Source organism: Periophthalmus magnuspinnatus, chromosome 9, assembly GCF_009829125.3.
Source record: "Periophthalmus magnuspinnatus isolate fPerMag1 chromosome 9, fPerMag1.2.pri, whole genome shotgun sequence".
NCBI lineage: Eukaryota > Metazoa > Chordata > Actinopteri > Gobiiformes > Gobiidae > Periophthalmus > Periophthalmus magnuspinnatus.
This window is the reverse complement of record NC_047134.1, coordinates 21166063-21192112: the sequence shown is the minus strand read 5'-3', so window position 1 is coordinate 21192112 and position 26050 is coordinate 21166063.

The following is a 26050-nucleotide window of genomic DNA, read 5'->3' as shown; positions in this document are numbered from 1 at the left end:
AATTGAACTTCAAATGTCCAACTTTTGTTACTATGGCAACAGTTATTAAATTAGTGCCACAAAAAAGGAAATCTCAAAGGTCACTTTTTATAGTTTTAACATTTTAATAACAAAATGTGAACCGTGGCCCTGAGACCTTGTACTAATTTATTGGCAATAGTGTCTTCTTTGAACTTATCTCAGTGCTTCCTTCTTGTGGAACTGCAAATTATGAGCTGGTATTAGGCAGCGTGGTCTTACCTGATTGGAGAAATACTTGAGATTTGCTAAAATTACAGAGATGTAGGCCTTTCCGCTTCTTTATCAGCATCGAGGCTCTTATGCATAATGGAATCACGTTGGCTTTGCTTAGTATAGCATTAAACTTTACTGTCTCCCTGGTAAGAAGAGGGTGATACTACCAAGCTAAGTTACAGGTCAGATCTGTGGAGAGGTAAGCCAACACGCAGCACGAAAGGAATTAATGAATGAATATAAACACCTATAATTGAATGGATTAAAGAATAACACAACATCAATCTGTGAAAGCTGGAACCGAATTTTGACCGCTCTACAAAGGATGTTTATGTCAGAGTCGGGATTCGAACCACTGACCTTCGGATTAGAGGACGAGCATTAAGGAAGTGACGGATCCCTCAGAAGAAAAGTTACACGTTAGACCTTTTCTGACTTTGTATGAATATGGTTCATTCACTTGAGAAAACATTATACACTCAAGTGCATCTACTTTTCGATAATGTTACATGGATATGAGCTTGACCAACTTTGAATCTGCAGATGGGCGTAACTGACAGGTGGGTTACCCAATCAGGGGCGTGCATGGTCCGTCCATATCAAAATGTATCAGGGGACTGGAAAAGACTGCGGATTTCTGAGCAATCTGAGAGAAATTAGATTCTGTTCAAAATGTTGAGTGACCAATGATCTCGTTACCTTCACGTGCATCACTGAAATAAACAACTGACTGCGCGGACATGGTTGCGACAGAGGGAGTGGCGACCAGACTGATATCCATCTATACAAACAACACAGAGGTACAGTATTATTCTGGACTTGTCTTTTGTCCTTGCCTCCATTCTATTCAGGCCAACTCCTCGTGAAGGTTATCTGAAACACTACTGTAGCGGCCTGTGAAGTCGTGTTCTCCTGCCTGTGGCCTTTGCTGCCTCGATGGGGCGCACTTTACCCCCTCTCCCTCTTCCCTCCCTCCGCCCTCCCCTGCACCGCTGCCCTGCCAGTTGGCAAGCCTAAGCCAGGAAACTGTCAATGTCGATTGAGCTGAGTGGAGGAGGGACCCAAGCTAGAGGAGCCTTGCTAGTTCTAGGGCCCACCTCTGTTTCCAAAGCATAAAGCGGAATAAAGCGGGACCACGCATTCCTCCGGTCCGCACCGCCAGCTCTAGCCCCCTCGCTCGCGGTTCACAGGGAGCCCTGAATGAGATTAACAAAAGCGTTCTGTTGGACCCCTTTTGGCCGTTTTCCACGTCAACAGCTCGCGGGTTCAAGGGTCACACTAACTACATTCATTCCCAGCAGACCCCTTGCTCCAAACAGAGGCTGCCCGTCGCACCAGCTCTCTCCAACCGGCTTTGGCTCTTAATCCCCCGAGATATGTCTGATCTCTCCGCATGTTTCTGCTCAATTAAAGCAATATCACACCTTGCAAATGGAACCGAGCAGGAGCAAGGCCCGGTACAAGAAGAGAAAGAGAAAGTGAGAAAAGCGAATGAATTGAGCGCAGAGGGCGAAGGGGAGATAGGATAATGGAATTAGTAATCGGTTGGGGTAAGGCGGTAACACATGAGTCGGCGGAACCTGATGGAAAACCGCAGGCGAAAGCTCAATAGTTGATGGAAGACAGATGACGGACAGGGCGGAGAAGTGAAAAGGCGCGTTGCCGTGGAAAGCACTCTTGCACCTGCTAAAGTCACACTGTGGAACAATATAAGGTTCATATCGGAGCTTCACACCTTGGCGCTGCTATATGTCCCCCAGGTGGAGCGGTTTTAAAAAAAGCTACACATTCAGTAGAGTTACAGTGGATTCTGCTGGTGGAATATGGGAAAAAATACTGAAGTGGTTTTGGATTATCTAATATTATATGCACTGAGTATAGACAAATACAGTCAAGTCAGAAAGTGAAGTAAAATCACTTTGTATTATGCAACAACAGATATGAAAATGAGGTACAGCACCAATAGGTTTGATTGAATCAGCAAGAATCAAATTGAGGAGCTACTTGTGTCATGTCGGTGAGAAGGTAACACAGTACAAGAAGTAAAGTAAAGTTTTAGGTAGCTGTACTTCACTTAAGCACATTTTACAGTTAGTACTTTTTACTTTTACTTCGCTACATTTCATTTCATACATTTCTTCATTCATGGGCATGTGTCCAATTCCTGCTTAAAGCTCATAGTTGTTGACATGTCCAATCTCCTAAAACCTTCTATATAATAAATTCATTAGTCGTCATTGCTCTGAGAAGTAGTATTTAGCGTGATTCGTGCATTGATTGAGTAATTTTTATTTTCCTGTATTCAAGATGTCATTGCTCTCACGTTTGCACCTCCGTTGGTATATTCCCTCTGCTTGCCCTTAATTCATACTCCAATTTTATTTTATTTATTAGTAAGAACATTTCTCTATGACATAAGATTTGGCAGCGTTGTGTAGTTGTTTTGGCGGAATTTTTCTATATATATATATTTTTTTTAATCTGATACTTGCTAGTGTGATGTGCAGCTATCCATCGAAATCGCCAACAACTGACATTTACGTTGACGTCAGCTCTCACTGGGCACATCTTTGTTTTATTAACTTGTTTTAAATCTATATTGCGATTTATAAAGTCCACAGCCATATAACAGACACAAGAACAATAGTCTACTTTAAAGCAGTTAACACATTTCAATTCACGCAGTTCTAAAGGCCAAGACATGACCTTTGACCTTTATTTGACACACATAAAAGTTCTCCAAGTCGAGCCGGGCGAACGGCAGAAAGGGCTGATGGGAAATGCAGTTTGAGGGTGCAGGTTGCTCAGAGAAAGAGGGGATCATACCTTACTTTTCTTCTCCCTCCTTCCCCCCGCGGTGCTTGTCGTCCTTGATGTGTATGCTTTTCTTTAAGCCTGGTCCAGAGCTCCGCCCCCCCGCCGAGCCGTTAGCCCAGAGGAGGGGGGCCCTGGCCAGCTGCGGAGCGGGACGGGGTGGTGGGGGTGCTTCTGGAGGTGTGAGTGTGAGTAAGTCGAATATTTATGTCAGATATTTTCTACTTCTGTACAATTTTGATTCAGTCGTTGCCGTTCAGTTCTTTGCCTGAATAAACTTGGACAAAGATTTATTTATTGTTCTGTTGTAACTCAGACTATAAATAATGTGAATGTGCTGTAAGAAAAGACAGAAAGGACAGAGAGAAAGAGAAGGAGAGGAGGGAGACAGAAAGAGAAAGAGGAAGAGAGACAAAGAGAAGTAGGGAGAGGAGCGAGAGGAGAGGAAAGGATATAGAGGAAGAGAGAGAGAGAAAGGCTGAAAGAGACATAGGGAGAGGAGAGAGAAAGAGAAGGAGGGGGCAGAGAGAAAGACAGAGTGAGAGAGGAGAGAAGAAAGTGAAGGCAAGAGAGGAGAGAGAGAATGAGGGAGAGGAGAGAGAAAGACAGAAAGTAAAAGAGGAGAGACTAGAAGAGAAGTGGGAGGAGAGAGAGAACCCGGGAGAGGAGAGAGAGAAACAGGGAGAAGAGAGAAAGACAGAAAGTAAAAAAGGAAAGACCCAAAGAGAAGGAGGAGGAAAGAGAAAGACAGGGAGAGGAGAGAGAAAGTCAGAAAGTGAAAGAGGAGAGACTAAAAGAGAATTGGGAGAGGAGAGAGAAAAACAGAAAGGGAAAGAGGAGGGACAGAAAGAGGAGGGACAGAAAGAGAAGGGGGGAGGAGAGAGAGAAACAGGGAGAGGAGAGAGAAAGACAGGGAGAGGAGAGAGAAAGACAAGGAGAGGAGAGAGAGAAACAGGGAGAGGAGAGAGAGAAACAGGGAGAGGAGAGAGAAAGACAGAAAGTGAAAGAGGAAAGAGGAGAGAGCAAAATAGAAGGAGGAGCAGAGAGAAAAACATGGAGAGAAGAGAGAGAAACAGGGAGAGGAGAGAGAGAAACAGGGAGAGGAGAGAGAAAACCAGAATGTAAAAGAGGAGAGACTGAAAGAGAAGGAGGAGGAGAGAGAAAAACAGGGAGAGGAGAGAGAGAAACAGGGAGAGGAGAGAGGAAGTCAGAAAGTGAAAGAGGAGAGACAAAAAGAGAAGGGGGGAGGAGAGACAGAACCAGGCAGAAGAGAGAGAAAGACAAAGTGAAAGCGGACAGACAGAAAGAGAAGAGAGGGAGAAAAAGTAAGCGAGAGAGAGCAAAAGGAGAGCAAAATAGAGGGAGAGAAGATAGAGAGAAAGACACAGACAGGGAGGAGAGAGAAAGACAGATGTGAGAGAGGAGATAGAAAGAGAGATTAGAGGAGAGAAAGATAGAGAAAGCACAAGAGGAGAGAGGGAGAGAGAGAGAAAAAGAAGAAGAAAAGGAGAGAGAATCAGCCGATGACAGCGCGGAGCCCGGTGGAGGATGTGGCACTCAAAGACACAACACGGCCTTAGCAGATCCAGTTTCAAAGTGTGAAAAACAGCAGAGGCTTTCTCACCTCGTGCTTCCTCTGCCTCCATCCTCCAGCTGTTTGAGCAGGGACATATACTGGTAAACAACATATATACACCACTTATACACGCATGTGCAACTAGTATGCGTAAGAATAAGTCACACCAAGCACCACTAAATAAAAGATTTGACTGTCCAAGTACCACCGGATTTAAGTAACAGGGTTATCCCAGGTCTAATGTAGAGCTAAACCAGGTCTAAAGTGAACTACATCATTTATACTATAGATCTAAGCGAGACATTACACAAAGGAGGACTGATTAAATGAATTCTGAATTAGGAGAAGACATATATTGAAGAGCTGTCCAAGTACGACCTGAAGGAGCTTGTGTACCAGAGTTTGAGAAGCACACTGCAACTTTTCTGGCTCCTGTTTGTCTCCATGGCGATGTTATTATTGTCTGCGTTAAACTTGCAGATCTCATGTTTTCAGTTTTTGATGTATTTATTAGACACAAATACTTAAAAAAAACATGAATTATCAAGTTAAACGCGGTCACTTCTCCCTGTCGTCTGTCCTCGTGGGATCACCTGCCCGTCTCCATGGCGATAGTTGAAGGGTCCACATTACGGCATTTTCTGATCTGTGTTATAATGTTGTTTCCTTATCACAAACATACCTGGAGTTGTGTTTTGTTTCATTCACACATATTTTAGCCAGTGTTCTTCACTCTGTTCCACCTTGTGATGTCATGTGGTGATACAGGAAGTGCTCCACTGTGTTTTTAAACTCCAAACACCTCCACTAGAATCATTTGGATCGTTTCATCCCTGGAATTGCTGATCTCTACTGAATCAACGGTAGAACGTAGATGTTAACTTGAAAACTACCACTTCATGACATCACAAGGTGGAACAGAACGTTTTGAGGTTTGGATATGCAGATAAACTAATAAACCATTTTTTCAAATGTGTGTGAATGAAACCAAACACAACTCCAGGTATATTTTTGATGCGGTGACAACATTATATATGGCTTAAACATCACAAGAGTCAATTTTGTGTAATATAGGACCTTTAAGATAAAATATATCTTTTTTTTTGGTTGTTTTCTGTAACTTCAAAATAAAAAGAATTGTTGTGATGTTTTTTGTGCCATATTCGTGGTGACAGATGTGTTATTTTTTTAAGTTTTGTCCAATAAAAGTTTGAAATTAATGTTTTAGGTTCCATATGTTTGAGTAAATTGGTAGTTATCTCAAAGTTGGAAAATACATTTGATTTCTTTTTCCTTTTCTTTTTTTTAATTAAAGTGAAAAATCTAATTAAACAATTTTTTTTTAGCATTAACTTATCTACTTTTGTGTCTATTTCCAGTCTAACAAGTGAAGCTGACATTAAACTTGAAAATAAGTTTATCAGCTTAAATTTGAATTGTGAACTTATAATTGGTACTTTACAGTGTAGTGTGAAGTGAAATTGTTAATAAGGAAATAGCAAGATTATAAGCGGAAAATAAAATGAATAAAAGTGTTATGAAAAATATGTTTTGGATTCTCACATAAATGTTACCTACAATTTACACAGTTGTCACATTATTTGAACAAATCAATTTAAATCATGTATAACTGAAAGGAAAGGATTGATTGAGTAAATTTAACTTATAATTCACCTTGTTATTACATATTTCACATTTAAAGCATGTCTTAAAACAAGATAAATAGATGCATTGACTAGTATAGAACACTTCCCAGCTGCAATCAATAGAGGGCGCTAGCACTCAATCTGTGGACCACCTCTGAAGCAGCCAGGAAATCAGGGTTTACACTATGAATATTTTACAATTTTCCCAAAAAAAAAAAAAAAAAAAGACAACAACTTAGATGACAAAATCAATGTGAAAAATCATTGCTCTGAAATCCAGTTCAAAGATTGCAGGTACCAATGTCTGCGCTGATCTGAACTTGGCAGTTTCGTGTTTCTCCTGATAAATATTTCATTCAAAAAGGAGCTGGAAAAGATACAAAAAAAAAAAAAAAAAGTTGTAATCATTGGATTCTGAAGCTACGACTTGAAACACGTGTCAGGAAGCAGTGGCCAATCTGGAAATGTTTATGATGTGTTCAAAGAAGTTGTGTGAATTTGTGTACTCTTGTTCGTTTACAGATCCAGAGAGGTAGTGACAGCTGATTTAAAGGCACAAGAGGCCCAACTGGTGGTGCGTTCAAGGCCTGCTGGATAAATCATGCTTTAAAAGAGAGGGAAAGACGATATGGGGAACTATATATTGAGCGGGATGATTGACAAGAAGGAGAAAATGTGCTTCAAAATACAATACAATATAATAGGCTAGACCAAATATGTGAATCCAAATTTAGAGTAGTGCATCAGTGGGCAGGGCCTATTCAGAAATGACAATATCAATCACAAATTTAAAATATAATTCACAGTTTTTTATTCTGTTGTGTTTTGAACTAAACAGGAAGTCAAAATCCCATACATTCCCACCATCTGATGATCGACTGAGTGGTACAAATAAATAATAAAACAAAACAATTAAACATATGTGTGGGTGTAAGTCATGTTTCTAAATGCTAAGAATGCTACATTACTTTATGCTATAGTTTGAACACAAAATGTCTATCTGAAAAGTCAAGATGGGGGTCTGATTATAAGAAAGGAGGAAGTAAGTATTTAAGCTCTCACAAACCCTTTAACACACATATGTCAAAGTCAAGGCCCGTGGGCAAAATGCGGCCCGCCACATCATTTTATGTGGCCCTCGACAGGGTAAATTAAAAGGTATGATGGTCTTAAAATTTCAATTTATCAGGAGATACACAGTTACACAGCCATATTTTTACATCTAGGCAAATGCATATGCAATATTTGTAATTTGAATAAGTCATAAATACAGAAACAGTTAATTAACAAGTTGAAAAATGAGTTAGATTTATTTTACATCTGGCCCTCTGAGAGCAGCCATTTTGCTGATGTGGCCCTCGGTGAAAATATGTTTGACACCCCTGCTTTAACACATATACAGCTATACAGTTCTTAAAGGGCCCATGTGACGCTGTTTTCTGATCTATGTTATAATGTTGTTTTCTCATCAAAAACACACCTGGAGTTGTGTTTTGTTTCATTCACACAAGTTTAACACACAAACACTGCATATTTAGACTGAGCTCTTCTCTCAAATGGAAAACACTCTGTTCCACCTTGTGATGTCATATGGTAATACAGGAAGTTCTTCACTGTTTTTAAACTCCATGCACCTTCACTAGGATCATTTGGATCATTTCAGCCTGGGAATTTCCAATCTCTACTGAACAAAAGGTGAAAGGTAGATGTTAACTTGAAAAAAACAAAACAAAACAACAACAACAATCAAATCAATGCAATCACAATATAGTCTATGGAGGAACAAGTGAAATTTACTTATTTACAAGGATAAAGTCCGGTATCATATAATATTCTATTCAAGTTTACCATCAGAGATAGGGATGGGAGGTCACATAAGATCTAACTTTAAACAAAAAAAGTTAGTGACAAATTCTTAATATTTTGTCTAAATAAGTTGGTTTATGTAAAAGTGGTAGTGTTTGTCCACTGATCCGAAGGTTGCCGGTTCGAATCCCACTCTCGACGTAAACATCATCGGTAGAGCGTTCAGATCCACTGACCCACAGGTTGGCGGTGCGATTCCACTTCCCACAGATCAATGCCATTGTTGTGTTCTTGGCCAAGACACTTAACCCACCTCGCCCCCAGTGTCCGTATACACCGGTGTACGAATGTGTGTGTGAATGTGTGAGTGGTTCCTTGATGTAAAACGTTATATATGATCATTTTACCATTGGCTCCTCAAACATGATTTAAATGTTCAAATCCAATCAATCAATTTCACTGAACCTTTAATAGTGATTCTGCCCTAAAATATGGTTTATCAATACAACAGCGCTATAGACATATGTCCTATTGAACTGTTTGATTTTGGGTTGATTCTGTGTGATTGATGTCATTTCAGCTTTTGGATAATTTTTTAAGTAAATATATTACCTTTTAAAGAGTATAAAACACAGATAAAGACAGAAATAACTAAATTTAGAATTGTAAAAAAGTCAGACTTAATCATTAATAGACGTTTTTATAGCAGAAAATATAAGAAATAAGAAAATATAGTAATCAAAAATAAAAAAAAATATACCTGTACCACTTTATGTTAACTACAATTAGCTTTAGTAAAATATGAACAAATAGTTAATTAAGATTACTTAATTAACTACTAAATTGAGTGCTTAGTGTGAAGAGTTAGGGTATTTATTAAGGGTAAAGGGTCACATTTTTATATGGCGCTTTTCCACCTTCAAGGCACACAAAGCATTTTATAACACCACTCTCCCATTCACACACACATTCATACCCCAGTGTACACACACAGTGGGGATGAGGTGGGTTAAGTGTCTTGCACAAGGACACAGCAACAGCATTTATCTACTGGAATCACATCACTACCCTGATGTTTATGCCGCCAACCATCGGATCAGTGGACAAACACTCCACCAACTGAGCTACTGTCGCCCACTAAGTGAATTGAAGTTACTAAGCTGAATCATTCTCAGGCATTTGTTCATTATGAAATAAATCACAGTTCATGCTTTATTAAGGCTAATTAAAGTGAAGTTATTATGACGTTTGATCCAAATATCTATACATCTGCATTACGATTTAAAAATATGTATCCACTTTTATTCATGCTTCATTAGCGCTTACAGTAATATAAGTATCTACTTGCACTATGCATAAGACATGAATTAACCTTTATAAAGCATGAACACACTCAGACCATAACGAACAAATGCTTTATTAAGAAGATTCAGGCTTTGCGTCAACTTCATTAAAGAGTTTGGGTTTAGTGGGGGAAGAAGTACTCAGTTTTGTTATTTAAGCAAATGTACAGATACTGGCGCAAAAAAAAAAAAAAAAAAAAAAAAAAGAATAAAAAGTAAAGTAAAAGTATCACATGAAGTAAAAGTATTAAATCATCTGTTTAAAAATATATTTAAAGAATGAAAAGTAAAAGTATTTTGCGTTTATTTTTACATCTTAAAGCTTCAAATGTGATGATTTTCATAAAGATTTGTGCTGAATTTTATTCAAAAGAAACAACTGAATCAATAGTTTTTTTTTCTAGCTGTTTTTATTTGTATATTTTTGTTTGCTGAAATTATGAACGTGTTAAAAATAAACCCTCAGGCTTTTCAGCAGGTCTCAAACTATAATAAAAAAGACTTTCACTGTTCAGTCCTGCTCAAAAATGTAGTGGAGTAGAAAGTACAGATACCTGCTCTCAAATGTAGTGAAGTAATGAGGTTAATTTATGTGTTATGCATATTCATGTTTTATTAAGGCTGATTGAAGTGTAGTTATTATGAAGTAAATATTGATAAAGACTTTCAATACATATACACCTTTAATTCATGCTTTATTGATGCTTTTTATAATAGAAATATTCACTTACATCATACATAACACTTTATAGTAACTAATAGTTTATAGTTTACTAAATTAAGGGATTAGTGTATTAACTAAACCTAAATCATTCTTGTTCATTATTAATTGAGTCTTTGTTCATGCTTTATTAGTGCTTAGAGTTATAGTTATATCCACCTCACATAATAAAAATATATTCCAAGGTGCAGATATATTACAAGGAACAGATGAAGTCTTGAGACCCAGCAAACAAAGCCACGAGAGGGGAGTGTCCGGGGGGGTGGAGATGGGATCCCGGGTATGGGGGGCCAGGCAGCGGGGGTCCAGGGGGGTGACAGAGAGCCCGGTCGGTGGCAGAGGGGGGGGTGAGGCAGGACAGGCCTGGGTGGTGCGGCGCTAACAGGCCCCCCGGGACCCAGGGCTGGAGGAGGAAGACCATATGGGGAGCAAGTGAAAGGGAGACGAGCCACCGCTGCACCGCTTCAGCTGGTCCCCCATGAGCCCGCGGGACCAGGGATTAGAGCAACACAACAAAGACACACACACACACACTACACATTTATACACACATACATACACAGACATACATATACAGGCTGGACATGAGAGGAGAGGCCTGGGAAACACACGCAGGGCTACAAATCATTATAATAAACGGACGCATTAGAAATATATTGAACTCTATTAAAGAGTTTAAAGGTGCACTCTGTAACTTTTCTGGTGTGTGGTCTGTGTCCTGTTTGTCTCTATGGAGATGTTATTGTTTAACTAGATTGTTCCAGGAAATGACATTAAACTCATAAATCTTACATGCATACATTTTTTGGTGTATTTATTAGTCAAAAAGACCTTGAAAAAACGTGCATTCTTAAGATGCGCAAGGGCTCATCTCTCCACAGATCTGCCTTGTATTCTGTCCTGGTTGTCTCCATGGGGATTGTTATTACACAAACTCTTGACTCTTGGGAGCTTTAAGTCATGTTATAATGCAGTTAACTCCTCATAAACATACAAGGAGTTGTGTTTTGTTTCATTCATACATGTTTGAGTAACACTTTATTATTAGTCAAAATGCTCCATTCCACCTTGTGATGTCATGAAATGATGATTTTTAAGTTAACAGCTACACGTTCAGTAGAGATGGGCAATTCCAGGGCAGATTTTTTTCAAATGACTCTAGTGAAGATGTATGGAGTTTAAATACACAGTGGAGCACTTCCTGTATCACCAGATGACATCACAAGGTGGAGCAGAGTGTTTTCAGTTTGAGAGAAGAACACAGCCTAAATACGCAGGATTTGTGTGTTAAACATGTGTGAATAAAACAAAATGACTCCAGATATGTTTGTGATGAGGAAACAACACAGCATAGATCAGAAAACAGCATAAGGTTAATGCTTACATCTCCATGGAGACAGCGGATCTTCAACCAGAAAAGTTACATATGGCACCTTTAAATCATGCTGTATTTGAGGGGGATTTTAACGTGTGTTTTTGATGTTAGAATGTTATATTGCCAACATACAAGGAGTTTTCAGACAGAGATTAGTAAGAATTATGAATGAAATACCTGACTATGATAATACTATGCAATTTAATGTAAACAAACCATAGACATTAATGATTTGTTTTAATAAATGATAATGTTTTAATGTATTTGTATTGTAATTTTAATGTCTTTCTTATTCTGTAAAGCACTATATGTATGAATTGTGCTGTACAAATAAACTTCCCTTACCTTGCCTTGCCACATTTGTGTAATTTTGCAGATTTTTTTAATTGGGAGTTTTAAACGTTTACCCAATGCAGTATAAGTTAACAAATAAGGTAAGGATCCTTCTGGAGGGAAATTCATTCTCTGCATTTGACCCATCCTTCAATGCCGTACAGCGCTCTGGGACCCATCTCCAGATCTTGAGCTTGGCTTGCACTAAATTCACTGGAGGATTTGACCTATCGTGCTGGTTTTGGGTTGAAGGACCTGAGTGATCCAGATCATCAAACCCAGAAAACTTTTTGTTGTGAAGTGCGAGCGCTAGCCACTGTTTTGCCACGTTCCTCAACATATCTGGAGTTGTGTTTTCATGTATTTGCACATTTTTGAGTAATGCTGCAGAGCTCAAAATAGTTACCCAGTCCTGTCATCATGTTGTAATCCATGAAGCTCCTCTGTGTTTTTAAAGTCCATACACACCCACTGTTATGTCATACTGTTATATCCTCTGACTGCCCGGCATGATGAAACTTGACAAAAAACGATTCTTCTGCAGGTTTAGTCTGTTTGAGCTCGAAATGTTTACCCAATCTAGTATATATTCACCATGAAGCCTTTTATACACAACCAGTCAAAAGTTTTCTCTGTTTTTTACTACTTTCTACATTTTATGACCATACAGAACAAATCAAATATATGACGTAAGATGTATGGAATTATGGAGTAAAGGAAAAAAGATAAACAACTCTATTTTTTTTACATTTTATATTCAAATCCTCATAGTATCCACCCTTTGCTGTGCCTAAAAATATTTAGTAGAGCAACTTTTTTTTCCTTTACTACATAATTGCCCATATCTTGCTTCATATATTTAATGTCTTCTGTATGTATGTAAAATATAGAAAATAGTAAAAATTGAGGGAAAAAAAAGAACGCTGAATGAGAGGGTGTGTCCAAACTTTTGTCAGTTTTTATTTATTTATTTATTTTTTTTAACACTGCCATACTTTTTTTTTTTTTTTTTTTTTTTTACTGCTTTCTACATTTTAGAGAATTACATTTTTTTTTTTTTTTCAACAAATCAAAGGGTGGCTACTATGAGAATTTAAATATCAAGTAGTAGTAAGTCCATACATCTTGCTTCATATATTTGATGTCTATTTGTACATGATATGAAGAAAGTAGTAAAAATAGAGGGGAAAAAAAACAGTGAATGAGACCGTACAACAAAAAGTTCATCTCAATAGTACTTATTCTTACCTCTCAGATGTTAAATAGATTACAATTTGTATACAAAGAATCCAAATACATAATGCATGAACAATCTCAGCCCCGCTAAAGAGAAGTGCATCCATATTTCATTCTTTAAAATGCACAAACAAATGCACTGTAGTTAATTAAATGCTGCGTCATTAATGACAGTAAATGAAGCATGTCCTATCTATGTCGCCCGTGTGTCCCTTTGATTGGCTTGTTTGTAGACAATGCCATATGCCTGCAGGCTGCTGTAAGCAAGAGATATAACGTACTGTGTTGTAATTTGATCTTTAGCCACCAGATGCTAGACAAAATATACACTCCACCTTTAAGCTGCTTTGAGGTGTTAAGTTCTGTGGTTTGCTTGGTTTATCCTAAATGCTAACATGTGCACAGTTTGATTTAGTCATTTGTTTGCAAAATTAGGTTTAGGACTAGACCGTTTTCTTATTTTTTGAAGATGCATTGTGTGACGTTTCTGGTGAAGGGTTCACCGTCTGCTTTTATTTTCCCGAAAACGTGATTGCTTTGTCTGAAATGTTTCACAGTATAGGCTGTAAATATAGATGTCTCCATGTAGATAAACAAGTGACCGTTGTACAGATTGGTGGAGATCAGCTCACATTGAGGCATTTTTTTCAGCAATAGAACAATAAAAAGGCAGATTTGTTGAATGCCATACTGTGGAATACTCCAGGCAAACCAACAACATCTTCTTGGAGAAACCCTGGTGAAGAATCGTTCCACCGTCGGACTAAGTTAAGTTAAACTAAGACCGTAATGGACAGAGTTCGCAACTACGATACATTTTTTGGGTTAGTCTTTTGTAACAGTCTACTCAAGTTTTGTTTTGTTTTGTTTTTTTTGCTTTTTTTTTTGTTTTGGTGGGTTTGTTCTGGAAAGATGGATATTCTAAGTCTTGTTTTGCACATTTAAATGCATGCACAATTGACTGCACAAAGAAGGAATGAAATGTCCTTTACATCTGACCCATTGTTCAGTCGGGCAACCTCTAGTATCATCAGCATAACCTACTATGTGTTTCTACAGGCAAAACAGGCAGTCAGTGCATTCACCAGTCTGATCCGGGACAGCTGTGGCTACTAAACTAACCTACAATTTGCATATGTCCTGAACGACTGACTAGAATAACACGAAAATGCTAGTGCTATCAAAAACCAATTTATCCAATTCATAGCAATGCCTCCCTAAGCCTTACACCACACTCCGCCAACGTTGCAACCAACTTAATCTCCTCCTCTGCAGCACTAACTCTACTACCTTGATGAAACAACACAGCACCAACCATCCCCTGTCCTGCCTGGGCATATGAGCCAAAGAGTGTGTGTGGGTGCGTGTGTGCGTGTGTGGCCGATCGGAAGCTTCACAGTGCCGCTAAATCTTGCCCGTGGCATGAGTAGCTACCTCCTGCTCGCCGCGTCCCTGCCGTAGCCCGGGGCCATGACAACAGGCTGGGCTAACATTAGGCAGCATATCCACAACCTCCACCACCTGTCCCCGGCTCTAATAACACAAGAAGGAGCAAGGAAAAGAGAAGAGAATTCCCCTCCTCTTCAGGTCTTCCATCTTCACAGAGACAATGAGCTGCCCGTCCTCCTTATGCGGCGAGTAAGAGGTGGAGGAGGGAGGGATGGATGGGGGTGCACACTGCTGCAGGCCGTAGGACGATGCGATGGGGAAGTGGGAGAGAGAGGTTGAGGAGAGCGGGAGCACCTGCATGTGGCCCGGCACCTGTCAGACGAATCGAAACCAAAGAATCCCAGTACTACCTGTTTCAGCTGCGCAGGTGGTACAGCTGAAGGTGGTATTTGAGATGAGTAATATTAGGAAAATCAGGAAAAATCACTAAAGTAGGACAAAAACAGGCATAGTCAAGTTAGCATTTTTGTTGTAGAATTAAAAGAAATAAGTCAAACTAAAGATATACAGTATGCAACTTCTGTATTCTGTATTTCAAAGGAAGCACAGTACTAGTTTTAATGGACAGACCTTCATTTTCACCATACCTTAATTGTTGTTTTCAGATGGACTTCTTCAGAGCTGTATGTATAGGGGGTATGAGACAGTTAATAGGTCCCCTCATCCTGATTTACAGTCGACTTTTTCAAGTGCGACTTTATCATTATCCCACTCCATAAGACTTTTCTCCCTCTTGCTGAGTCTGAAATTGTTGACTTAAGCTGTTCCTGTTGGGCTTATTATTTAATCGCTCAGGTGCATAAACTGTATAAAAAAGGGACTAAGGGAATGTGATGTCACCTGTAGCGTTCGGTTACAGCCAAATGAAGCTCACTCAGGCAAATTTGAAGCCGAGTTCCATATGTGGAGCTCTGACTACGAGTATAATAGCAACCAAAGCATCAATCTGGAGTGAGGCTGTTGAAGTAAACGCTCGTACCCGCCCCGCTGGTTTAGGAGAAAGCGGACACTGAGCAACGCTGTCAATCAAATCAGCTGCTAACGCTAGCAGGAACAAAAGAAACAAGGCGTATGTTTTGTCGGTTATTAATGTTCATATCTTGATTTATGGGCAAAATAGCAAAATAATAATACAAGGATCATGTAGAGCGGGTTAATACAAACATTTTAAGACCAAAATTACAAGGCTGACAGCAGTAATTGCAGAATTTTTCAATCTAAAGTGAATTGGAGCCAGAGTCGATGAAGACAGAAGCGCGTCCACGATAACTTCCTATTTCCAACACAGCGGCTGTCCATCTAAGTGTGGAGCTGCAATTTACGATTATTTGGTTAATCGATTAGTCTAGCGACCATGATTTCAATTCATCTGTACATTTTTTTCTGAATTTGACCCAAATCAAGCTAAAGTGATTGTGCTTGAGAACATCCTGATGGAGCACATTTATAGACAAAATAGCTTCTTTCATCAAAAACACTCAATCTAAATGTTTCCTGTGTTTTTGCCTGAGTCATCCTGGCACATGGCATGCTTTAGAGTCCAGAAACTAATATTCAATTACTAAATGACTTCACAAAGATCTCAGTAATCGTTTAGTTGTGATTGATCAATGAACGCTATATAAGAAGACTTAATCATGTGGTTATTGGAAGCCTGATCTCACAAATGTACAAACTTTAAATATGGCTGCTTCTGTTAAATGCTAAACCAATGTAAATTAAAGAATAAAATGTAAAAAAGAGTGGAGCAATAGAAACTGTGTACATTTTATTGTATTTAACTGTAGTAATTCTTGAGTTGTTTCATGCCTATATCCTGATGGTCACCTGCTGCAGCCATGAGTGAAAAAAACACCTCATTCATTATGCCAATCCTGCTCAAGTCAAGTGTTCCACAGCGCCTTCAGCAACGAGGAAGAGGAGGAGTAAACGGAGGATGAATTCATGAGTGTCGATTTGCATGTCCCGTGACACTGTATTAGTCTGTTGTCCTCTGCTGTCCTAGTCTGTACCCCAATGTCCTTTTCTGTCCTCCTCTATCCTCCACTGTCCTATGTTCTCCTCTTCTGTTCTGTCCTCCCCTTTCCTTCTCTGCCCTCCTCTATCTTCCTCTGTCCTCCTCTGTCCTTCTCTGTCCACAAATGTCCTTCTCTGTCCTCCCCAGTCTGCCTCTGTCCTCCACTGTCATCTCCTGTCTTCCTCTGTCCTCTGCCCTCCAATGTCTGCCTCTGTCCTCTGCTGTCCTCTTCTGTCTTCCTCTGTCCTCCCCTGTCCGCCTCTGTCCTCCGCTGTCCTCTTCTGTCTTCCTCTGTCCTTTGCTGTCTTTCTCTGTTCGCTGCTGTCTTCTTCTGCCCTCTTCTGTCTTCCTCTGTCCTCTTCTCTCTCCCTCTGTCCTCTTCTGTCTTCCTCTACCCTCTAATGTCTGCCTCTGTCCTCCGCTGTCCTCTTCTGTCCTCACCTGTCCGCCTGTCGTCCACTGTTCTCTTCTGTCTTCCTCTGTCCTCTGCTGTCTTTCTCTGTCCTCCCCTGTCCGCCTCTGTTGTCCGCTGTTCTCTGCTGTCTTCCCCTGTCCTTTGCTGTCTTCCTCTGTTCTTCGCTGTTTTCCTCTGTCCTCCGCTGTCCTTTTCTGTCTTCCTCTGTCCTTTGCTGTCTTCCTCTATCCTTCGCCTTACTTCTCTGTCTTCTTCTATCCACATCTGTCCTCCTCTGTCCTCTGTCTTCCTCCGTCTTCATCCGTCCTCCTGTGTCCTCCTCCATCCTCCTCTGTCCCCCGCTGTCCTCTTCCGTCCTGGCTGCCCTCCTCATTGGCATTCCCCTCCCAAGTTTCTTCGTCTCCCTCCCCTTTAGCCTTTGGCGCTCTACCTCTTCCACGACCTCCTACATCAATACAGACCAAAACGCATACATTAGGCCCATTAAAATTCATGTTCAATCCACTGTATTCATAAGGATTAATAAGTAAAATAATATGAGAGCAGTATATCATTGGAGGGTTTGCATTATGGCTGTATGTGAGCACCTATTTGTGTAAAGATAATACCTGATGCATTCAGCATTACAGTATTTAAAGGTCCAATATTACGGTATTTTCTTTACGGTCATGTCTGTCATGTCATAATACAGGAAGTGCTCCACTGTGCTTTTTAACTCCATACACCTTCACTAGAATCATTTGGATAACTTCAGCTCTGGAAACTACTAAACAAAACGTAAAAAAGTAGCTATTAACTTGAAAACTTCCACTTCATGACATCAGAAGGTGGAACAGAGCATTTTGAGCTTTGGAGATGCAGACAGACTAATAATACAGGCTTACTAAAACATGTTTGAATGAAGCAAAACAAAACTCCAGGTATGTTTTGGAGGCTTAAAGCTCATAAGAGTCTATTTTGTGTAATATAGGGCCAATATAAGGTTCATGTTTTGTGCTTGAAAAATCCAGAATGATATCGCTCTTTATTTTTCACACAAAGAAAAGTTCCTGGTTCGATCCCTGGGCCTTTTTTTCCTCGGGCACTTCAGTTTCCTCCATCAATCCAAAACACCTCCATAGGTACAGTCCTACAGCTAAGGTAGTCCTGTCCAAGACAAGCAACAAGATGATGGAGATGTTTGGGTCCCAGAGCACTACGGTACTCACTGCTCCTGATGAGATGCTCCTGCAGTAATGAAGGATGGGTCAAATGAGCGGACAAATTTCCATACAGGGACAATAAAGTGTTACCTTACCACACCCTCCGTTATGTCTTGTTTATTTAATGGACACATGTGAAATGAAGGAGCTCACAACAAAATCAGATTTATCTCACCTCAGATTAGAGTTTAGTGCTTTGCCCATTGATTCTACAGAAATTCACAATGTTTTTCAACCTCCTGTGTTATATTTTTTCCTTAATTTCTTTCTTCTTAGCAGCCATATTTGTTTTGGGACAGATCCCTGATTGGTTAACCTACCTGTCAATCACGGTCATCTGAACTCAGGGAGATTCAGTGGTGACCAGGCTCATTTCTTCGTAAAGCATTGAAGAAGCATTATGTCACTTTTCTCTTGAAGGTTTTTGTTACTCAGAAATAACCATGCATTCTTACTGTGACCAGAGTTGCCCGATCTGACCTGTAATTTGACCTGGTGGCGTCTCGTCTTTGTCTCCATGGACATAGACCCAGGTAAAATCTTCATGGAGACGAGCAGGTGGCAGACCCTCCAGCAGAAAGTATCAGTTATACAATGGTGAACTATCTTGCTCCAGACAATAGAAAGTTACAAATTGAGTCAATATTTCTCGTGATGGTTTATATCTACACATTTAAGTATTTGCTCAGGGAAAAGTCAATGTATTTCACCTCTAATTTCTGGGAAGGTCCTATAAAAATTCTGGGGAGCACTTCCTGGATTACCACAGAATGACATAATGCAACAATATTTCATTATTGTATAAAGTGATGCAGCCTATATCCAGCTTGACTCAAACATGCATGAACAAAACTATCTACAAGACTCCAGGTATGTTTTTGACAAGGAAACAACATTACAAAAGGGGTAAAGGTTAAAAAGCTGATGAAGAATAATATTGTCTCTAGCTGATAGCGAAAAGAAGTGTGAGAGCCACTGTAAAGGTCATCTCTCCTGGAGCCTTCTGGACATTCATTTTGTACAGGGTATAAAACATACAAGTGATCAAGACACTGTCCCAGCTTCTGGTCTAGTCCTAAAATAAACAAAACAATATTCACTTTCCTCGACTTATTTCTTTTACGAGTTGTGTGGAGGGAGGATTGAACCTGGTGAGAGGTTTAATTAGTATCATATATATCCATGCAAAATGGCTGAATAAATAATTAAAAATACATCCATCCATTTTCTTCTGCTTTAATAATAATAATAATAATAATACTAATAATAATACTAATAATAATACTAATAATAATAATAATAATAATAATAATAAATACATACATACATACATACATACATACATACATACATACATACATACATACATACATACATACATACATACATACATACATACATACATACATACATACATACATAAAATAAAAATATGGGAGGTAAAATATTTTCTGAGAGCTTTTCCCCAACACATTTATAAATTACTTCATTCATGGATTATTAAAGATCCAATACCTGACTTTTAAAATCCCTTTTTACTCCATACAGTGTGGTGTAAAAAAACAAGTACACCCCAATTAGCCTAAAGAAAGAAAAAAAAACAAAAAACTGTTTATTACGAATGATTCAGACTTATAACTTGATAATTGGTTACTGATAGTAGTAATAGTAATATAGTAGTAATATAGTACTAAAGTCTGAGTTTTTCTTCATTAACTATTTGTTGTGTTGGATTAACCCCATAGGGTTGGATACTATTACTGCCGATAGACTCGCGGTTGTGGACTTTCCATTACCGTAACTTTGCAAAAAATTGTGCTATCATGTAAATTCAAACAGCATCTCAAAGCAGAGGCATGAGGCTCTTTAAATATGTTACTGTCATTACGGTAATGTGCTGAGGTTGTCCCTCGAAGATGACCAATCAGAGCACAGTTACCGCCAGGAGTCACTTATTTAATGCATCAAAGGAAAAATAAGGATGGAGATGTAAAATAGAGGTAGTTGTGTGGAAAAAAGCCAAAAGTACATGCAGATACTTCCTTTAACATGATTTTTATGGCTAAAAAAAGAAGAAAAAAAGTCTAGGCGAGGTATAATGGTCTATAAGGTGCTCAGTCCTTTAAGGGTTAAGTCTAATTAAGGTATAGTTAAGTGTTACCTAAAACAAAAAAGTAGTAGAAACAGTAATAGCAGAACATCGAATAATACTCCCAATACATTTTGAAATGCTTTTGATGAAAGTGAACCGTAAACCAATACTTGCCGTTTTTATCCAATAAGAGCCTTTGTTGTGGAACCATGTGGAAAACTGCCGGTGACCATTCAAAACAGTAACAAAGCTGACTAAGAGGACAGGTCAAACAGTTCTTTATGAAATATACTTCTCGGTCATCATTCAAAATTGAGTACTGGCCCTTTAAGCTGCCATCTGAGCTTAGACAATAAACGTGCAAATTGTTTGGGATCTACACAAGATAGCACAAACAAAATACAGATTAAACAGTTGTCCCTTTAAATGAGCCTAAAACCGTCTGCAATAGCTCTACTTTCTCTCTCCTCTGGCCTTTGCATCACCATTCTTCATCTGTATTATAATGTATGAGATTCCATTCTACATATACATTCCCACTTATAGAAAAGGACTTCCCTGCTTTACCGCCCTGTCAGAAAAAGGCATTATTAGCTTCACACTCACGATGATGCAGGGATAGCTTACTTTACCCAAACGAGCCTCTTTACTTTTAACGAGTTCGTATATCACGGAGCCTATATCCGCAGGCCATAATCGTTCATCATTATTGAGAAGACACAGTGGCTTTGGGGACCGGAGACAAGGGCCAATGCAAAACAGACTTCCTAGCGCGCACTATAGGCCCGAGCTGTTAAAACTGAAATCCGATTTGTACTTTCAAATAACTCAAATTTAATGTCTTCTAATCAATGCAGACAGTAACAGCAGAGCGCAGGGCTGGACCTGTTTCAGTAAAGTAAATGTGGAGTTATGAAGGTGTAAATCTTTACCAGAAGTAACTGTGTAAATAGACTTTAACTTGATTTTTTGGAGCTTTCTACCATGTTTCCTCATCAAAAACATTCTTGAAGTAGTTATATATGCTGTCCATGCATGTTTGAGTAATTTAGCAATCTCTCCTGGGCTCCCTCCTTACGGTTAGCTGTATGATTCTGCCCAATGCTCTGCTCCGAAGCCTAGAATTTTCCATAAATATACAAAAGCCTGATACAAATGAGCATATTACGACTTCACAAACCTGATGCAATTTTCTGTAGTTTCATTAGTAAAATGCACAGAGATTGTAATATGATTGTTCTGAAGGGGGAATGACTCAGAGCATAGAAAATGAAAGTGAAATTACTTGTTTTATCATCATTTTTAAAACATGGTGACCCAAATGTGTAATTTGTTAGCAATTAATAACCAATCAAAGTGTAATATCCCCTCTTTAAAACATATTATGCACCAAAACATACCTGGAGTTGTATTTTGCTTCATTCGTACAATCCAAAGTCATCTTCTCTGAGCCTTAAAAATTCTCCGCTTTCATTTTGCCAGGATTGTGATGTCATAGGTAAAACTCCAAACTTCTCCTGCTCAGTTTTCAAGCCCATAAACACTCACTGGACTCATTCTGTGGTCAAATTGTGTTTGCACTTTTCCTCGTAAGCAGCCATGTTTGTTTCAGTACAAACAGACAATGTGTCTAGTAGGAAAGGCAGGCAGTCTTGACTTACCAGGCAATCAGTGACAAGCCCTTGAACTCGCCCTATTACCAAAATCTCAGTTTACAACAATTTGCTGACCTGGACCCCCATTTCCATTAAACATTACAGGTGAACAGAATATTGTAACATCTGAAACCCAGCAATCGCCCATCAGTCCTAAAGAGTTTTGTAATAAATGGTTTTATTTTTCAAAGTGCAGCTAAAAATGAGCAGTTGAAAATTTTTGCGAAAAGTTGGTGGAATATTCAGGGCTCCCCCAGGCGACAGAAATCATTGAAATTTGTAATATTACATTTTGAATAAAAACTCAAAGGGTTCTTTTTCGTCAGACAATTCACTGAACTACATACAAACTGCAGAAACACATTTGGGGGGATTATGGGAAATGGAAATACAGAACCTTAACATTGTTCTAATATAAACTATGTAATGTATAACACAACCAGCAAGATGCATTCTCACACCCAAACAAACTAAAACTATGGCGTAAAGTAATAAGTAATTTTCTGCAATATTAGACACACATTTGAACAAATATTGATACTGAAAAAAATCATATAAGGACAACATAGTACAACATTTTACTATTTTCTGAATGGTTTATATTGGAACTATGAGTCTAGACGTCCACATAGTAATAGGCTAATGAAGAAACTACAACAATTTTGGTTGATAGTGATAATTATGATGTAAATAGAAATAAAGTTCCTCAACATTGTTCTAATTTCTAGTATATAGTATAGATCTTGTCTGGACAGTACTTAAGTGGGAACTGCAAATGGGAATATTGAAATGGAAGTCGGAAAAAATGGTTTATTATATTGTCTTATTGTGGACTCAAAACTGATATTGAGTATTCTTAGTATCTACAACACCAGCTTACAGTAGGCCTATCTCAAATCAGAGTGCACCAAAATGAAGCTTGTGTTGGAGCGTCCCATCTTGTGCGTTGGCGTCGGTCCCACAGCGTAAGGTGAGAGGCTTGTTCTGCTCCTGCCTGCCACTCTGAGCCAGACTTTTAATTGCAGTGCAGCAGCAGTGGTGTCGTTGCTGTTGTTACCGCGCGAGGGAGGGGGTCGGAGGGGGGCGTTGCCGGGACGACTCGTCACCCTGCTGCCGTGGGCTGGGAGTCTGGGAGTCAGGGAAGGTTCATGATCCTCTCCCCGGAGAATGAGAAGGGGGAGGGGGGTGGGGGGGAGCCGGGCAAACTGTCACCTCTGCCCCCTGATGCCGCACACCTGAGGCTCTGGTTGCTGCAGACACGCCCCTCGCCCCTTTCCGTCACAGCCCCCCCCCCTCCTCATCAGGACCTCCCCATGCTCCAGCTAGCTAGGGGGACTTGGGAAATTTAAGCTGCTAGATAATAACTGCACCTTATGATTTTTTTTTTTTTTTTGTTTTTATTAATTGTAATGCACAAAATAATTAAAATGGGTGGTTTTCACATCCTAGAAACATGATGATGTCATACTCCCAGATGGGGGCCAAGAGACAGCTTTTTCTACATTGTACTTTGCCATAAAATATCCCAATGGAAAATTCACACACGTTCAACATAATATCTTCTATTATTGATTAGAACCTAGAACTTGATGTGCTGATATTTACAAAAAAACTCATAATTTTAATATTAGTTTTAGCTGTCTCTCGTCTGTATTAAATATTAAAGAATGTTGTGATGTCATCTGAAACTCTGGCCTGACACGTACAAAATGATGTCTCGCTGTATTTTTTTATACATACGGATATCACATTTCGAGTTAGGTCCAAACATCATCATTCAGGGATGCATCTGAAACAAAGGAGCTCATTGGTCAGCCATTGTTTTGAACAAAATCGTTTTTCTCTCACTTCAGTTTGGAGCTTCACTAATCCATTCAGCTGATGTCCACAATGTTTTGCAGTTCCCTGTGTTTTTTCTTACTCACAAGCAGCCATATTTGTTTGGATATGGACCATGGATATACAACATATGGCCTTGATTGGCTAATCCACCTGTCAATCACACCCATCTGATTTACTAGTGCCCAGACTCACATGCCAGGCAACTGAAACCCTGCAATACGTGCCAACACATACAACCCTGCATATAGACCGATAGTCTTAATGTCATTGTAAAAAGTATGCAAATTTCACTTTTTATAATATATGTGGCATCAATGAAAAGATGTGACAAGGGACAAGGGGTCTAAATGGCTGTGCAGGATGAGCGAGGGCCAGGTGGTCACCCTAGCTCCTTCTCCTCAGCCCCACCCCTCCCGCTTGTATTATACAGCTCACAACATCTGTCTGTGCGCGTTCGCTGGTCAATAGGCCTGACTCGGAGCGTATCGACGTCGGCAGCGCGCTCATTGATCACATCCAGCCTCGCCGCTCGGCTTTTCAAAGATAATTGGGCTGTGGACCTGCCTCCTTATGAGTGACAGTGCGCTGAAATGATAATCAACTGGAGCCCGGCCAGCGCAGTCCCAGCAGGCCTCTGGACCCGGGGCAGAGCGCACCGCTTCCTATTTTTAAAGGAGTCTTTCACTGGAGCTGTAGCCTCTAACTGCAGCACGCCGCTCATGAATACAGGGTCTGTGGCAGAGGGGGGCACTGCTTATATTTACAGTAATGCTCAAATGTGTGGGCTTTCAAAGAGTCTACTTACCAGGATTATTTGGTTATGTTTTTCACAGGCTAAAAATGGCTAGACCTTGTCTCAGCTATATGGGCCTTTGTTGAAAAAGATTAAAGACAGAAATGTACAGCTGAACTAATGCTAAACTTTAAAATAAAACAAACAAAAAAACATTGCATTTAGAACGAGGCAAATCCAACACTGTTCTCATTCATTCATTTAAAAATAAGTAGGAGTTGCTCATATTTTTCCGTCACGGTAATGCTAACAACTAGCATACTGACCACACTATTGCTGATTCTTGGACAATAACACTTTATAATTAGATGCTGACAGTACACAATTGACTTAAGCTGCTTTTATAATATTTACTGAGATACATAGAGCAAAAACTGGGTATAGGCCCTTTAAGTCTTCGTTCACGTGTCATTAAGGCTATTAATAGTGTATTACAAAGTGTTACTCCAAAGTCTCCAACTCTCTCTGCGCTGTTATTCTATAGATGTTATCCATTTTGTACCACTATATACACCTTTGTACCAAGGCATTGGCACAGGTGACATAAAAGATTCCCCAGACATTGATTAAACACTTAGCACACACTCTGCAACAAACAGGACCCAAAAATACCCCCTCTCTCCCCCTGGACGTGTCTGCAACATGATGTAAGGCTTTAATAAAAGGCCAGCCTGCTCATATTGATATTCATTATTACGTGGCCCGAGCTAACCCCATTATGTTCCCATTAGGACTAATAACATACGGCTAACTCATTTGTTTCATTTAGCCATTCAGCATATGGAATGAAATGACACAACACAGCGACAAACACAGACAGAGTGCTCCCACTTGATTCGCAGCACATTTTGAACTTATATAGGAGCAAATAGAGTCATCTGAATATCCAAGCAGATCTGCGGAGGATAATGAGCATGCTAAATCAATATTTCATCTGTGAAGAGGGAGATTTATAGTGCTTTCTGTGCCAAAAACTTCCTTATTCTAGTCTTCCCCTCTGACATGCTTTGCAGCAGGTAGCCACAACACAGAGCAGAGCACCAGAATAGCTGGCTGAGGTAGAGCCGGGGCTGGTGGAATAGTGGAGCGGCGGTGAGCCCAGGGCATAGGCCTACATATTCAGGCACAGAAGAGGACTCAACCTGCTTTTGGAGGATGAAGGCTGCTAAAAATAAGCCAGAGGAGCAGGCATCACACAGAGAGGAGCTGCCATCAGCGCGGGGCCGGGTTTGAACCGGAGCGGCCCCTGTGCTGAGAGCCAAAGCCCAGGAGCCCCCGTGGCCCGGGCTCAGCCTGTGCTCTGTGCTCTGCCTGTCAGGCCAGCAGCAGCAGCCTCACACCAGAGGCATTATGCTAATGGGAGGGCCTCCTTCCTCTGTCTGCGGCCCCTGTGCTCTGGAGCCGCTCGCCTTAGGGCCCTGCTGCTTGTTTTGACAGAGCCTCCCCTGATAGTTGGGATTAGTCCAGCTTGTTTGGCTAAACTAGGAGAGGGGGATCTTAG